The sequence below is a fragment of the Aythya ferina genome (genome assembly GCF_964211825.1).
Source record: "Aythya ferina genome assembly, chromosome: 7".
NCBI classification, from domain to species: domain Eukaryota; kingdom Metazoa; phylum Chordata; class Aves; order Anseriformes; family Anatidae; genus Aythya; species Aythya ferina.
In genome coordinates, this window is record NC_140302.1 from 37,062,941 (window position 1) to 37,072,851 (window position 9,911).

Genomic DNA, 9,911 nt, shown 5'->3' on the forward strand with positions numbered 1-9,911 from the left:
GTTTTATTCTGACTCTTTACTTTCAGACAACAGCAAAGACAGTTAGGAAAACAGTGCCATGACCACGTCCCTGCGAGCCTGTCCCAGTGCCCGACCACCTCTGGGTGCAGAACCCTTCCCTAAACAGCCTGAGCCTCCCTGAGCCTGCCCTGTCCCAGCCCCATGCCGGTGCCTCAGGTCCTGTCACTGGTCCATGATGAGGTCTCCCCTCAGCCTCCTCTCCTCTGGGCTCAACAAGCCGAGTGACCGCTCCTCATACATTGTCACCTTGTGCATAATCACGTGTAAACAACAAAAAGAAACTGCTTCGTTAGTGCCCAGCAACAGCTTTGTGGGAAAGACATAAGCTCACCAGGAAAAAACGTCCCCATCTGAGCATTGGTTCTTACCAAACGGTGCCACCTACAGAGGAGAGCAGGCAGGAACAGGTTTTTATCTCAGGCTGACACAGAGAAGGAAATCTGCAGCTCGCAGACTCACGGGGCAGCTGCCCCCTGCCCGCCCCTGCCCTGGGGCTGCCCCTGGTTTTAGAGCTAAATTCCTCTGGCACCAGCTAACCCAGTGTCCTGACACTTATTAGCGTGCTGAAATAAAAGCAAATTGCAATGCAAGAGAGACCGGGTGCCGGCACAGAGACCACTGCCCTGTGAATGCACACCTACCCCCCAGGTTTCCTGGGAAAAGGACAGGGGAGGGAACAGCTCCCACAGCGTGGGTCCAGGTGCCTGACAGCTGCTGCAGTTCCCAGGACAGGGGTCTGTCGGAAAAAACTCATTCTGTCCCTTCTCTCTGCCCCCCAAACCAGAAAATGATTTAAGAAGCAAATTTTAGACCTTAAAAACTTTCCACTTCCCATGGACAATGTGGCCTTCTTTACCTACAAGCAGTTTGCTATGAAAACTGGATTAGTTCAGTACACAAAGTGCTACCGCTTTAGCAATTAAAATCCCACACTTCTGTACTGCCCACAAACTACTGCTAGCCTAGGAAATATGCTCAGCCTCGCACCGACCCCTGCCGCAAAGGGAACAGCATCCCGGTGCCCCAGGAGGGACGTGGGGACGAGCTGAATCCGTGCTGCTCTCTGGGCAGGGCCACTGGCTGCAGCCAGCAGCAGCTCCGCAGGACACATCTCCCGGCTGCAGTTACAGCTCCGGGACAGCAGAGAGCACCGCTACACGCAGAAAGCAGCACCAGGGTGTGAGGAGTATTGGGTACCCCTAGGCAGAAAGTAAAGCAGAGCTGCAACCACCACAAACAGCTTTCTTCTTGTACGGAAAGGAGTAATGAAATTGAGTGGGTTAGCGCCGGTGTCATTTATGCCACACACACACCTATATATATGCATCTATATACTTTAACTAAAGAATATATACTTGTATATCTACAAGTCTAAGTGTTAAACAGGTCAATGAACCTTATTTTGTGTTTATAATTACACTCACATGTGATCCCAAAGAAGACTGGATGACATTCTCTGACTCAGCATGCTTTGCTATGTCAAATAGCCTCATGTTGCTACAGGGATCACAGCAGATGAGCAAAGTCAGTGACATATATTAAGAATTAAGTATAACAAGAGAGGAAGAGAGGAAGAGCAAAAAGGAGAGAAAAAGAAAGAAAGAAAGAAAGAAAGAAAGAAAGAAAGAAAGAAAGAAAGAAAGAAAGAAAGAAAGAAAGAAAGAAAGAAAGAAAGAAAGAAAGAAAGAAAGAAAGAAAGAAAGAAAGAAAGAAAGAGAAAGAAAGAAAGAAAGAAAGAAAGAAAGAAAGAAAGAAAGAAAGAAAGAAAGAAAGAAAGAAAGAAAGAAAGAAAGAAAGAAAGAAAGAAAGAAAGAAAGAAAGAAAGAAAGAAAGAGGAAGGAAGGAAGGAAGGAGGGAAGGAAGGAAGAAAAAGCAAGCCTTATTTTGAACACTTCCTGATTTTTAATCTGCCAGATGGAGTGTATTTGTATGAGTTTGTATGTATACAAAATGGTGTATTTGTATGAGATTTTAATTGCAGCCCACTAACTAGTTGAAAGGAAATCAAAATACAGTACTTATAACCTCAATCAATATTTAAAACTTTATAGCCACAGCTGATAGATAAAACCCTGTGCTTTCTGTACCACGGTGGTTAGCCGAATTTCCCTTATCAGGGTAAATACACGATCTGGGACTGGCACAGTGGGTCCAGCTGGCAGTGTTCTCACCACTGGGCAGCGAAAGATAACATTCTAGAATGCACAGTCCGTAATTTATTAGATTAAACAGCATTCAAGTGATACAAACTACCCAAACAATGCTTAGAAAGAGGAGGAATCTATTAGCATCACATCCTAATTTCCAGCAGCCAGCCTCACTTTCTGTCCGATCGCACCGCAGTGCCAGGACGCAGCATATATCCTCCTTACTGGCAGTTCACACGGCAGTCCGGGTATGGTTACCACAGCCTAAATTCTGGAGACAAGGACAGACACAAACCTCCATAAAAATAATTGAGATAGGATGAAAGCTCAGTGTCTGTAGCAGAACAGGGTAAGACACAAGGACAAAGTCACAGCACTGAGCAGACAAGCACGGACTCCAGGCCGCCTCAGCTCCCAAAACCAGTGATGTCCCACAAAGCTACACCCAAATCCCCAGCTCACCCCGTGTGCTGACCCTTCCAGATCTCACTCCGGCCGTTTCAGGCACGGGGCTAATTGGGACCCCCCCGCTGCGGCTGGGTTTCTCAGCTGCCTGCCCCGTACCTGCTGGCTCCTGGAACGTCCCACACCACTTCAGGCTGCTCGTGCTGCCCCCACACTCCTCCACATCTCCACGCCTTCTGCTGATGCTCCATAGAACAGCCAGGGGCTGGGGGGGGGGATACACAGAGAGGAGACAGCAGCAACCCCCCCCAAAGCTGCTGGGCGCTTTTCAGGCAGGGACCTTTAGGAAGACACCAGCCTTGCCCAGTTGCTCACCAACAAGAAGCTTTCCACAGCTGGGGTGGGAGACAGCAGCCTTCAGCGCCGGTTTGCTGCCCTCCCAGGAGCAGTGCCTGGCTCTTGGTTTCGCAGGCAGAGCAGAGCAGAGCGCTCCAGCAAGCTGCCTGGTTGCCATGGCTTTCCCCATGTGCCACGCGTACGAGCACCTTCTCCTCGCGTTCAGCACCTGTTCTGCATGCACCGCATGGCTCTCTGCCTCAAAGTAAGTTTTGTCTCTCAGAATGCCAAGCAGCTCGACTCGCTACAAAAAAAGAAACAAAACAAAGTCTCCCGTAAAGAGACTTTGCTCTGGTAGCTTGCTAGCAAGCCGAGCTCTCCCTGACGCTTCCTACGTCTCCAGAATCACTGAAGAAAACAGATTTGCTTTGATTAGAGGAAATTTTATGAGCTTGTGGTAAGAGTACAGGACAGTTCAATAATTGAAATAAATGTTTAGCACATGCCCATGTCGCTTTCCCTCAGACCTTTGTGTGCCCTGGCTCCCTCCCAGTGTAAAGCCCTGCTTAGCAGCTCATGCCATGCTGAGGACGCAGCTACAATTTGGCTGGGTGGTGGAGGAAATCATGACAGCCATAAATAAGCAATAGCATTTCTTTACTTTTTTTTTTTTTCTTTTACCATTGTGGAGGACCTGCAGCACATGTGCAAAGCTCAGATCTATTGGGGGCAATACGAGGACCTTATGACCATTTGCAGCCCAAGCCTCCCCGGGCAGCACAGAGCTCCAGCAGCCTCAGCAGGCACCCAGCGGGCTGCGCAGGCACAGCAGCCCCAAGGGACAGCACACTCGCTCCCTTCTCAGCAGGCTGGCTCACAAAAGCTCCCTTCACCTCCTCGCATTGAACAGAGACCACACTCTGCCTCACAAGCCCTGCCTGGCCAGCAGCCCCAGCCCTGTCCCTAAGCATGTTCCTGTTGTGAGGTTGCACAACCATGCAGAAAAGCAATCCAAAATACACAGGGCACTTCCACAGGTGTGGGATCTAGTCCTCTTTGGACACCACTGATGCTGAAATGTGCACAGGGCAAACAGACTTCAAAATGAAGAAGTTTACAATTATTTAAAAGTTCAGCATGTTGAGCCTGTAGTAAGACGTACATGGTGTTAGCGCTGTCCGCTGGCATTTCAAATACTCCTTGTGGGTCTTCCAGCCAGACGTAGCTCTGGCATACATTAGTTCTACATATTTCAACACTGAATTTGCTCCATTATGTCACCGTGGCTTAAACACTCATGTTATTTTCAGTATACCTTTAATGCTTACCAAAACATCAAACATCTTAGAAGGATGATTAGTCTGGAAGCCAACCAAACCTAACATCATTCTGTCGGACAGACATTAGGCAGCATACTTGTCTGGCTGTGAAAGGATTTCAACACTTCATTTAGTCCCAACTCTCTTAATAAATAAATAAATAAAAAGTCATACTTGGAGAGTTTCACTTCACACTGTCCCTGATTCAAAGACCGATGAGCTGACCACCCCCTGGGTGCTCTGCTTCCAGAGCATGCATTTCCTACTGTAGCTAACAATGAAAGTAGAAGGGCTTGTTAATCTTGTTTATTTTTAAGACATGAATTTGCTATCTACAGCCCTTTGGTGCTTTGCCCCTCCTGAAATCCTACCATCAGAATGGTAAGGAGAAGAAGAACAACAACAAAAATATCCTCTTTCCCTTCAAATAGAAAAGCTGCAGCAGGAAAAAAGACACGTCATTTCCTACATTTATGTATATCACCACATATAGGTCTTCTAAATAACTACATGTATTTTTGCAGAACATTCCTGTGTTCAAATAAATAGGTGTTCTCCTAACTGAGGTGTTTACAGCAGGATTCAAATATTATCTTCTTCAGATGGAAGTGTTTCTTTTTCTCCTAACTCCCACTCTGTCAATCACATGGATTATTTTTATGCAGGAAGAAATAGTTCAGAGTTGAACAAATCACCTATCGGGCTCGATTTGCCATGCTGTCAGAAGGTGGGTAATGGCTTCGTAGCCTTAAAGTCAAGGAGTGGAGTATCTGTAGCCACACCTAGCTGAAGAAGTGACTCATAACTTGGTTGTGACAGGTTTATAACTTTTCTTCTCCACTGGAAAATGCACAAGTTGCAATTAAAACCTGGGCGAGGCTGGACAAACCCAGAGATGTCTGGAATTATTCTGAAGTTTTAATTGAAGTGGCACAGAACGAAGCAGCTGCGGCTGGGTGGGAATGCGACTGTGACATTTAGCAGAGTGTCACAGAACAGAAATCTCGCTATCACAGATATGACTAACTCACTTCTGTGTCTGACATCCGTCTTCTCAGAGCTGCGAAATCAGGATAATTCCTGCTTTAATCTGGGAGCAGAGAGATGAGCAATTCCATTCAAACCAAATAATAGGTTCCTGTCAAAAGTAAGTTGAAAATTAACGTTCTAGCAAGATGTTCATACTTAACCAGCTGCCTAGGTCTAAAAATATCAAAATGGGCCATTTCTAGGGGGGTGGTACATCACAAGTGAGTGGCACTGGCTATCCCCAAAACAGAGCCCACTTCGGTTAGAGATCACTGAATGTTCTTCTAATCCTCTGAGAACTAAATCAGAAAACAGCCAGTGACAAAACAGAGGTGTATTTGTTTTTCGTTACATTAACAGGGTTGTGAACATTTGGCTCACATTTTAAACTGAAAGACTGCACTGCCACACCCGGTCCCTCCCGATAGCTCCCCAGGTGCAGCGGCCGTGCAATGCTGAGCGACTGGAAGGGCACTTAATAAACTTAAGTGATGTGAATCTAATTTGAAACAAGACCGAATTCCTTGCTTTTATGCAAATAAGCCACATAGCCCCCAGCAGTGCCAAGAACCGAGGACAACTGTGCGTGGAAAGGGCAAGCAGCAAAGGTCTTCTGAGGGCTTTGAGGACTAGCTGAAAGTGAGGAAAACACCCATAGGAAACAACGTTTAGGATTTGCTGGCACTTTTCTGCTTTGACTGAGGAAAGCTGAAATGCAGAAACAGATTTGCATCTTCACAGAACATACTATCTGAACTCAGAACCAAAAATGTGGCGTGGCTCCCATCCAAGCGATTATGACCTCGTGATGTTCAAGCAGAGCAAGTCTGCAGCCATACTTCATGTTCTCTGTGCTTTAAAATTGTTTCCATGGGCCACATCAGCCAGAAGACAGAAGGCAAACAGACGCAAAACCACACAGGGTTGCTATAAGAATATTTTGCTAAACTTCCAAAGATCCACAGCTGAGGAAGAAAGCTCCCTCCAAGTGGAACAGCAAGCAGCTGTTGCCCATTCCCATCAACCATAGTTTCTGCAAAATGGTGCCACTGACAGGACACAGGAAAGAGGACCCAGAGGAGGGACTTAGTTTTTGAGGAAAGAAGCTGAAAAGCAAGGCTCCTGTGGGTGCGTTGGCGCAAGGCTCCCCTGCAGAGCATCAACCAGGGGCAACAGGCAGCATTTTAACACCCGCTGGCAGTGGTCAGGGACCTGGAGTCATTCAGCCTTCAAACAACTGCTCAAACTGTTTAGGCATAATCAAAGACTTGCAATTCTGCAATGCTGTGAGGAAAAACATGCAGCAAAGACAGGCCAGACCATGCTGGTGGGGCAGTAGTGCCACAGCATACGATAAAATTAAGTAAAAAACCTGCTGTCAGCCGTGAGTCCACATGGACTGCACGTACAGGCCAAAGTGTGAAGGCTGTGGCACTGCTCAGAATTACTGCTGCTCTGCCAGGCAGGCAAGCCGCCGGCACGCTGACGGGTATCTGAGAGGGGAAAGGGGCAGGAAATGTGAGGGTAAGGGCATTCATGTTTGTCCCCATCTACATGGATTGGGCCAAAACCAAATTAGGGGATAATTTCCAAACATGATTTTAGGGACTACCAACTGCTGTTTTATGGAACAGAGAGAATGCACAGACCGAGATGTGAACCCTGGCTTGCTCCTGAGTAACATGCAAGATCTCACTTCAAATGCTGTAGTTGAAAGAATTACATGCAACTCTGATACTGTTCAGCCTCCCTGTAAGAGCAAAGACTTAGAATATATTAAAACCTGTGATCAACTTGAGAAGTACAGGCTACAGGAAACAAGGACGCTCATCAAATGTAGACAGTAAAGCAACTGAGGTAACTAAATCCTTACAGGTGGCATGGAAGCTGTTAACTCCATCCAGAGCATTCACAGCCTGTGGGTACCATCATTTAAAAAGGCTTGGAAAAAATCAGGAGAAAGCCAGCACAGCCCACGAGCATGCTGATACAGGACAACATAAGGAGGAAGGTGGTATCCTTCAGACAGCTCAAGCAATATCCCAATTAAGGCAATAAGAATGGACCAAACTCCTGGAGACTAAACATAAAATGCAATTAGGCAGGCCAAAATGGAAAAGAAGTGAGGAAGCAGAAGAAATCCAATTATAAATTACAGTATAATAAACCCTAATAGCTTTTCTTCCAATAGCAATAACCTGTTAACTTGGTTATGCTTAGAGTCTCCGTCCTCAGCGATGCAGACGACTACCACTCGCCACGAGGAATGGCAGGCACGGGGCACGTTTACGGGCAGGAGCTGCTCCGTGCAGAGAGGGAAAATAGCACTCCTACAGAAACACTTCCAAATCTCCACCAGTGTCATTTAGTGGAAAACTCTCGTGGCTCCTCAGCCAGGCTACCAAGTGACCAGGCTCCTCTCCCAGCAGCAACATTTTTGACATTGCTGAAGAAGTGTTGTGTACAGAAGGGTTCACACCGTGCTCAGAGACTGCCTGAAGTTTCTGTTTAGCTCAAGTTCTTTCCTTACAATGCCAGAGAGCAATTACTGGATCAGAGCATGAAAAGCACAATAGAACAGACATTTTTTTCAGCCAGGAGGTGATTCAGCTATCAGAGAGTTTCTTTTGTTTCTATTTGTGGGAAAAACAAATGGCTGTGTTTAGCTGTCTGAAGCTGAAGTTCCCAAGGTCATCCTGGCAGTCAGCTGCAGCGCGGTACCTGCGGCCCTGTGCTGCTCCTCACATTCCTTCCTCCCTAAACAGCCTGAGGTTCACTCGAGGTCAGCGGTACTGGAAGGCAAGCAGGGTGAGAAACTGTGACTAACCAGGGCACGTTTTGCCTCTGCAGCTGTAAACAGGGAGCAAAGCACATGCCATCACTCCTTCCGTTCCCTCATACAGAAGCTATCCATAATATATAAAGGAAATGTGCGGCGGCGGCCAAGGCAGCGCTGAGAAACGAGGCCGTGCTGCTTCTTCCTGGAAGAGCTGCCCTTGCTGGCGGGGCGAGCCAGCGGGACAGGCCTCAGTGCGTCAGGGCACGGCACGGCACGGCCCTGCTGCACGGGACACGGCCAGCGAAAGCGAAGGCGCTGCCTGCGGGACTGGCGTCGCAGCAGGCCAAGAGAAACACCAGCTGAGCCACAAGTCCTACAAGACTCGTGGGAGACTCTGTCCCACGAGGGAAGGGGCCTGCTTCGCTGGGCTGGGTGCAGGGAGTGTGGTGTGAGAACCAGACAGGTCCCTGAGAGGGGTTTGGGACTTGGGACAGGTCTCAGGGCAGGCATTTGGGTCTGGGGGCGGAGGGAAAGGCAACAAGGGCAGCAGCTGCCACATTTAAACAGAGTGCAATCTAAAGCCCACGGCTAAAATTCAGCATACGTCTATACACCTTATTGATAAACAAAGGGTAAGAAATACAGGTAATTAGACTGAAGACCTGGCTGTAAGGTAACTTTCCAGCTTCTAAACCGCAGATTTTCTTTGGAGCTTGGAAGAGAGGCAAAAATCCCATGGGAAAATCTGTTGCTCCTCTCACCTAGAACTAATCAGATGGTTTTTATGTCAATTAGCATGTAATATGTATCTATTAGTGAAATCTGATTCCTTATGCCAACCGGTTGTTTCTCTCCTTACAGTAAATGCTATTTCTGTGGCTTGCACTACATTTAAAAAAAAAATATAAATACGCTTTGAACATGCTTTGTTTTCAGGCACTAGTTGTCAAAGACCAATATCAGAGTGCCAGCCAAGAACTGGGGTTCATTTAATCATAAACAGATAGTGGGAAACATGCCGAGAAACAACTGCTGGTGAGCTGGCAACAACAACGCTTCACACAGCATATGTCAGGGGGCACGAGGCAGCTGGCTGGGTAGGATGCTATTTCGAGAGAACATTTGGAAACATCTCTGTCAGGAGCTTTTCTTGCAAAGTGTGGCAAGAGCACAGCGTCACTTTCTTCCAAATGCAACTCGAACACACAACAGTAAGCCACTAAACTAGAAACAGCCCTGGCAAACACGCTGTGCTTTAATTCTGAGAAGTGCCCAGAAGTGTTGCACCCCTCATCGCGCAGCCTGCGCCACTCCACTCCCCCCGGGCTCCTGGAGCAGCTTCCCAGCAACTGGAGGCAAGTGACAAGTGACAACCACCGGGACCCCCTCCTTCTGGACGGCTGCGGTACACAGCCCTCCCCTGCACGAGATAAACAAACGTGTTTGGTGGTGACACCGTGAGCTCCCAAGAAGAAGCAACTGAACAGAAATGTTCTAGGAAAATCCCACACAAGTGCCCAACAACTTTAAGCAGGTTTATTCACTGCAAAACAAGCAATAGAACGTATTTGTCTGAATCTTCCTCTGTCAACACATCCTTTTGTATTTCAAGTTCGAAACTTCAGAAAGCTTATAAAAGCTAATTAGTTCCTTGACTTTAATTAACCTATTCTTTGAATATAATGGAAAGCAGGTGCTTTCTGTATACAAATTAAACTTAAAAAAAAAAAAAACTTCACACAAATCTAACATTTTTTTAAAAAAATCCTGCTCATAAAACACAGACATTACAAAATCAACAAATACATGCATCCACTTCAATAGACTTAATTATTGGTTATTTTAATTTCTGTTTTCTGATGAGCAGGATTCCTC